The 7860-nt window shown below is 31.1% G+C and overlaps 3 non-coding genes across 3 annotated transcripts; all 3 read left to right on the top strand.

Moving 5' to 3' along the window:
• The first annotated feature begins 5978 nt into the window (after nucleotides 1-5978).
• On the top strand, nucleotides 5979-6049 carry Trnag-gcc. Its single transcript has one exon. It is a non-coding gene; the product is annotated as a tRNA-Gly (tRNA).
• Nucleotides 6050-6123: 74 nt separating this feature from the next.
• Trnag-gcc lies at nucleotides 6124-6194 on the top strand. The gene has a single exon. It is a non-coding gene; the product is annotated as a tRNA-Gly (tRNA).
• A 448-nt stretch (nucleotides 6195-6642) lies between these two features.
• Trnag-gcc lies at nucleotides 6643-6713 on the top strand. Its single transcript has one exon. It is a non-coding gene; the product is annotated as a tRNA-Gly (tRNA).
• Nucleotides 6714-7860: the final 1147 nt, after the last annotated feature.

The following is a 7860-nucleotide window of genomic DNA, read 5'->3' as shown; positions in this document are numbered from 1 at the left end:
AGTCTCTACTCCAAGGGGTAAAAAATCGACCTTTATTTAAAATTTGATCTTTTCTACCACAAAAAGAGAGATGTCAAGAAGTACTTGGAGAAGCGGGAAGACTCTGAATTTTTTAAAGTAGTAGTTTTAAATTCTTAGTAATATTTGTTGCTTTAAAATGTCAAATTTCAGTTTTTTAATTTTATTCTTTTGTTTTTTTTTAATGTAAAATTTTAATTTAATGCGCTTACTTGTTTTCTGTTTTTTATACATAATTTGTTAATCTATGTAATCTGTTTTGGCTTTCTGTATTGTATTAGTATTTTGTATAATAATATGTATTAAGTAAGCTGTTAATTTACTTATAATTAAATAAATAAATAAATTATAGTATTAGTTAATAAATTAAATGTAAATGTATGATTATCTCAATGAAATTGTCATATTTTTTTTATGTCACCAATATTTCAGACTTCTAAACCATAGTTATGTTTACCGGAGAAAAATGTCAAGAGAAATCATCGTCGTCAGACAAGAAAAAGTAATTCAATGTAAATTAATGAGTAAATTGACTATTTAGCCCTTATTAATTAGTTGTCACCGGGGTGGAACTGAGGTGAAACTGTGGAGCGTGATATTGATATTTAATTTAATTAATACAAGGGGAATCTTGAGGCAAATTAAGGTAAGGTGTTCCTGACAATATATTATCAATATATATTTTCTAAAATATCTGTGGTATCTTCAAAGTAACTACTTCCTATTATGTAAGCATTCGATTGTCTGATATATTTTTGAAGCTATACTTCGTTTGTCGCGTTAGCGAAAAATGATGAGAGTACATTTTTACGATGCGCGCACACCGTCACGAAATCCGACACCCTGAAGTTAGCTATAGTCAACATTTTTGGTTTTTGTGATATTTTAATAAACTTTATGTAAATAGATAATGCGGTATAATTAAACTTTCAATGTATTAAATATCTTTTTTCTATTGTTTGTGTCGTATTTTCTAAAAACAAAGAATAAAGATTTTTATCTTATTACGCTTTAGAAGCACTCTTAAAACTTCTAATGTGTGTACGTAAGTTTTTTATAATATTAATATTCGTTCGAAAAAAATCGTTCGTTAGCATAAGTAGCTACAAAAATATATTATAATAATACGAAAATATAAAATTATAATACAAAAATTAATTATTATAAATCTATATTTATTAAGAAAGAAAACCAAGAATTTATATGAGAAAACAAATACTATAAATGTGTTTTATAAGCATTTGTTAAAATTATTGCAGCTGTAACCAAACCATAAAGAGGCCCAAATTCTACATATGACTAGAAAAGTATATTTACTTGTATGGCAAAATATTGTTTAATTTGTATTCTGTATAATACGAATTATCAAAGTTCGCTCCCTACACTACTAGTACTTGCACTGCAAGTGAACTTAATATGAAAATTTTCTTCATGCTATGTATAGTTAGCTTATCTGTTGTTTGCATACAACTATGTAAGATAAGCGGAAAAGTTTTGCGCTGTAGGAGGTATATTAAAGGGAGTTTACATTTTATACTTTTGCGAATAAGTCTTATGCTTCGGTGTACCTTAAAGCGAACCTTGTATTTAATTAAAAGAGTTAATTAATATTTTTTTTATTAAAATTATTGAATCTAGCTCCCGTGAACATGAAGGTAAATTTAGAATTATAAAACAAATTTGATGTTTCAAACAATAACTGTTTACTATCGTGAAGATAGCTTTAAAAATTTCATTATAATTCTCTCTGCATGTTTCATAAAATAAAATCGCTGTTATTTTTTTATTATTACTTGTTTGGGGTTTGTTTTATGTTCGCTTTGCTAGCTAATTAGATTTTCTTTAAATCCTATTAACACCTCCGAGTAAAACTGCGAAGCCAGTTTTTGAGATTACCAGGATTTGTAATTTATTCATTTATCTTTTTATATAAAATTTGACTAACGAATATATACTAAATTACTACGTTATTGGCATAATCGGTACGTGTATACCGAGGTAAGACGCTGTATTGAGTACGTAAATAATAATATTTTTTTTTTAATACAGAAAGTGTAAAAAGAGATTTCTATATCTCTTACGATATACATATAAAAGCTTCAATGACATTTGATTGCCACTTCTTAAAGTGGTTTACATAAATCATACATCTGCAGTAAAATCCTGACGCAGCACGTGACTTCATCAAAGGCGAGTATATAACTTGAAAATTTTACCTGCAGGGAAGTTTTACGTTCAAACTTTATTCAGGTGACACTCGAGATAAAAATTTAAAGGGGATTTTTCTCAGTAATATCCAAATAGATATGATACTTTCTGGCTTCAAAGCGTTTGAGTTATAATAATTTTTCACTTCTTGGCTTAGCATGCATGTTCAAGATACGTATAGAATTTACTGGAGTAAGCTGGATTTAAGGTGAGGTTTCGAGAGAAAATTGTTGCATCTAGCAGGTCGAGCTTTTCAACAATGGAGCTTCAAAATTACAAGCCATATTCGAGCAATACCTTTCCCTATTTATTCATTTAATTATAGCAAACGTCAGTTTGTTGACAAACAAATGCCTGACGATAAAAACAGAAGATAATAAAAAAGAGCTAGAGGTACCAATTGGATCTCATCTCACGATTATAAATTTGTTATCCTTTTGGTATTTTTTTATTGAACAGGGGCCAAACGTGTACGCAAGTGAACACTCATCTGATGTTAAGTGATACGGCCACCCACGGACACTTAATGCCAGAAGACTCGCGGGTGCGTTGCCGGCCTTTAATTTTATTAAAATTTTGTATTGGTTGTCATAGACGTAAACTCTGCTTGGAAAGAGAACTGTGGGAATTAAGGCCGCAGTAATGCTTAAATATCTGTTTTGATAGAACAAATATACTACTTTAACTCATTATAGTTGGCATTAAAAAAAAAATATTTTATTTAATTACCCCTAATTTTTTTCCGCTAAGTGTGTTACTTATATTTATATCTTAGATACGTTACTTAAGTTCCAGGTTTAAGTTTTCTCTTAATCTTACTGAATAGATTACAGAAATCTAGGAACGTAATTAAAAAATTAAAACTTTTAACAGATATTGAACTAGATTTGCATTAGAGTAATAAGCGAAAACATTAAACCAAATTGACATCACGATAATTGATCAACGTGTCAAAATCAGCTAATAAAATCGCATTAGTGCTGTAAATCTGAATTAGCGAGTCGCGGTGTCATTATACGTCCAGGATTTCAGCTATTCGTATAATTACGAAGTAGATAACTATTGGATAGTGAGTGGAATTATACGATAGTGTGAGTGCGAATTATGTTAATTAGATAAGTTCAATCTATTCAATAGTTGACGACGAAGTATTGCGATGAAATTTTCATTGAGGATTAGCCAAATTTAATTATTGATCCAATAACGTAGAATCTTCTTCTTTGTTCTCGTGTGACATTTTTCTGCCATAGATTGTATGTCCAAAATTGTTCTTATTAAATTTTTATCCAAACCAATTTGTTCTATTTTCAAATTTCTGTGTTGTTGAAATTGTTCCATTATATGAAAATTCTTCTATTTTTTAACAGAAATTTGAAAATAGAACAAATTGCCTTTATACCTAAATTACGTATAATATTACGTAGGTACTACTGGGGCTGTAATAAATAGAATCTTAGTTAAAAATCACATGAAGCAATACAATTGCTGTTTACACGAGCAATTCAATAAGCTTTATGCTGTAATCTCATTTGTATACTACATAATTGCATTGGCTTGAACCCATGTTCAAAGCTTCATAGCTTTGTCTATTTAAAGACCAAATCATACACAATGCAAACCACTCTCTTTACCCACCGCTTTTTTCTTCTTCAGATGCCCTTTCATCTTGACCCACTTACTTCACGAACAATCTTAAGCACTATCTTATAAGCCTCTTCTATGTCCTAAGCGCTATCTTCTAAACTGAAAGTATTGTTCTTGTGCAATAGTAGTTTAAATATATAATTGTAAGTGTTATATTTTCTACTTCTTCTTCTTCTACAAGTGCCTCTCCATTACTGGAGGTTGGCCGTCAGTTTCCTGAAACGCGTCACGTCCTGCGCCAGATGCAGCAACTCTTCCGCATTTGTCCGCATGTGTCCATTCCCTGATGTTGCGAAGCCATGAGAATGATGATGTGTTATATAGAATAAATTAAATTAAATACCTAAAAACAATCCATGAAAGAGACTAACTGCCCACGACACTGGGAGTAGTTGCTCTTTATGTGTAATAAAGTTTTTTTTTCTTTATTACATACTACAATACGAATTGGAAGCCCCGTACTTATAGTTATTATAAGTATCAAATCCATACGATGTATGTAGGATACATTGACGAGAAATTAGAGTTAAAAAGAATGATTACTATTTTCTGCCCATTTCTTAAAACATGATCAAATTAAAAATTGTCTATAAATATTATTTATTAAATGTTTCTGAGTTTCTCATTTACTGCCAGTTCTCAAATCAAGGGCGTAGAACGGATGAGAAGAAATGTTTATAAGGAGCTGCAACGTATAATATACGTACCTACGCCAAGTTCCACATGACATTTTTAAGTAATAAAGACATAGTTAAGTACTTATCCAATTGTCAAGCTCCAAAAAAAGAAACAATGTTCTTTGACGCTTGAGGATTTTTTGGATTTTTTGTTATAATTTCTTAAAGTTTATCGATCCAATTTGAAAAAATGATACACGATTTAAATAACTTCGCTCGATAGAAAAACAATCCAAACATAGCCAATTTTTGACACTTTGAATTCATTTCATGACGAATATTTATATTGAAGATGATTTTGAAATTTACACTATACATTTTATCGCAAGCAAAATCCATTTAAAAAATAAATGACAAAAAAATATTAATTTAATGTTTTACATAACAAATTGTTATTACGGGCCAGCGCGCCTTCGTGCTGAGCTAGAGCCTTAATTAATAATGAAAAAACAAAGATTTGTCCTCTATAGTAGGCATGGTGAAATAGGAGCACAAAATTACATTATTAGAATACCTGACGCATGCACACACGATTCTATTTACACCTTCAAATACCAAACATCGACTTTAAAGTCATTAAATATAACATACACATACATACAAAGATCGATTAGTACCCTCAATTACTCTGCTAAGCCGGGATTAAGCCAGCAACGCGTCTAATCGCACATAGCTGACATGAAATCAATGCGACGAGCATGACGAGTCTGATAAATGGATTACATGTAAATGTCAATGTGTTGGAGCCTTATTAGCTTACTGTGATTTATGCTAATATTCAAAATGTCAAAGTAATAATTCACTTGTAGTGTTATGTTAGCTCTACCATTAATACTTTGTCTATATGAAAGCTTATTAAATCATTCTAGCTCCTCTATATTGAAGTTTATCAGCAGCGTTGGCCTTGCGACACTCATCCCTGAGGTCGTAGGTTCGAGCCCCGGCTGTTCACCAATGGATTTTCTATGTGCGCATTTCCTCAGGCATTCCTCCAAACCTCAGGCCCAAGAAACTGCTTATGTGGTCTAAGAACCAAGTTAAGCGGCAGAGCCTCCAAAAATAAAGACAAACGACCGTTGAAAGGAGATAAAACTATGAGAAGAAGATTTATATGATAATGAAAAAAGTAGATTTTTTTAATAAATGCACAACCCAGTCAGTAATATAGTAGAAAATAGTAGAAAAATTACGTTCCTAAATAGACTACGCTAGTTACATTACAAACATCGTATTGTGAAAAAAGGAAATTGTGATTATATTATTCTGTAAATAAACAAATTAAAAAATATATAGCTACTCTTTTCAGCACTTTTCTATTAATGTTATTAATGTCTAGCACCAGTTAGATATTACTGGCTTTGAACTAAAATAAATCTGTAAAAACCAGACAATATTATGATTCAGTTATTTATTTAAGTATATTTTATACGAGCATCGGTGGTTCAGTGGTAGAATGCTCGCCTGCCACGCGGGCGGCCCGGGTTCGATTCCCGGCCGATGCAATATATTTTTGGAAAATTATTTAACATTTAATAAATCTGGGTAATGTTATTAAATATTTGATATCGAGTATCAAGCATCGGTGGTTCAGTGGTAGAATGCTCGCCTGCCACGCGGGCGGCCCGGGTTCGATTCCCGGCCGATGCATCGTATTTTGAAGAATATTCACACATTCACCATATTTTACCGATTTCAATAAAAAAAAACAATTTATTAATATTATATATTATTTAATATGCCCAAAAGCTGCAGAAAAAATATGCGGTTCAAATATAAGTCTTTCCTCCAAATTTTTATTTTATTCTATTAGATTAGAAGCTATAGGTCAGTGGAGTTCAAGTGCTCAGTCGCTAATTACAGATTTAAGTTGTCGCCTGATAGTACCGGCGTACCCAGAACTCATTTCCCAGGAAATGCCCATTAATGGGAGTGTCCCTTCGTCACAGGGACCAAACTTTTTAAATTTGATAGAATTTTCTATTTATACATTTTTAGTATTATTATTAGTACCATATGTAAGATAAGAATATTGTAAATACTACTTGTGGATATAAACTTCATTTAACATATACCACATTTTATTACGTACTCTCAAGCATCGGTGGTTCAGTGGTAGAATGCTCGCCTGCCACGCGGGCGGCCCGGGTTCGATTCCCGGCCGATGCAAAAAATTTTTATGTTCTACATACAAAACATTTTAATCTAAATACAGATTTTTTATGTACACTAATTTATACCAGCAAATTCAAATAAATATTTTATTTATCAAGTTTGTGAGTGTGAATAATCGATCATCATATTCCAATATTCTTCATACATACATAAAGGTCTACAGATGAACCACCTTTATTTGAAGTCGTTTAAATGTATGTTTAAATTTTTTTTCGACATTATTGTATTGGTTTGGTACTATAAGGATAGTATATGTATGTTTTATTAATATAATATAGGAATATATATGATTGCCACGAAAGCTTAACATGTTACAAACAACATATATATAACATATTACACCTAATTGGAAATAGCAAGAAGCGATGTCGTCATTTCGCCATTAATATCAGCCTGCAGCCACGTTCCACAAATTTGTACCAATTCACAATTCAAAACAAAGTTTGCTAAACTTTGTGATTCCCGCGAATTGATCGATTTTAGATTGCCGGTGAATATAATGGTTTCTCAGAACTAATCTGTTGTTACATTGAAACTTTATTATAAAATTGATATTGAATTCCGTTGGAAACTCCATTTTATTTCTACAATTGGTTTGTGATACTTTATGTTCTTGTATTTATATTTAAATTTTATCGGATGTATCTGATGGAACGTTTGATATGGTTTTATATTCTTTCTCTATCTCCATATACTTAAGAGTACATTACTACATGGAATTTTAGGATTGGAAAGTTAGTAGTAAAATCTTATAGATATAAATCTTTTATTGTTTTAAAATATTTATTTTCTTTATGTTAAGTAATTTGAGTGTACGTTTGTTTAAAGATATATGGTTTTTATAAACTAAGTAAGGAGGTGGTAAGGTAAACAGGATTCTATTAAAAGGATATCGGTGCCAATAAGCATATTAACGTAAAACGAGAAGGAAATGTAAAAAATTACAAAACCCATTTTCCATACAAACAAATTGAGGATAAATGAGTCAGTAACGAAGACGGTCAAAACGTCAACGTAGCGCCGCACATGGGCGTGTTAGCACGGAACGACTAAATGAATACCTACGACCGGAAAGCAAATATTATCCCTCACTATTGTTCAAATAATAACAAATTTAGATAAATAGGTTAGGACTGTTTAT

Source organism: Pieris rapae, chromosome 7 (genome assembly GCF_905147795.1).
Source record: "Pieris rapae chromosome 7, ilPieRapa1.1, whole genome shotgun sequence".
In the NCBI taxonomy this organism is placed as follows: Eukaryota; Metazoa; Arthropoda; class Insecta; order Lepidoptera; family Pieridae; genus Pieris; species Pieris rapae.
Note: the sequence above shows the minus strand (reverse complement) of the source record. Positions and strands in the feature narration are given on the sequence as shown.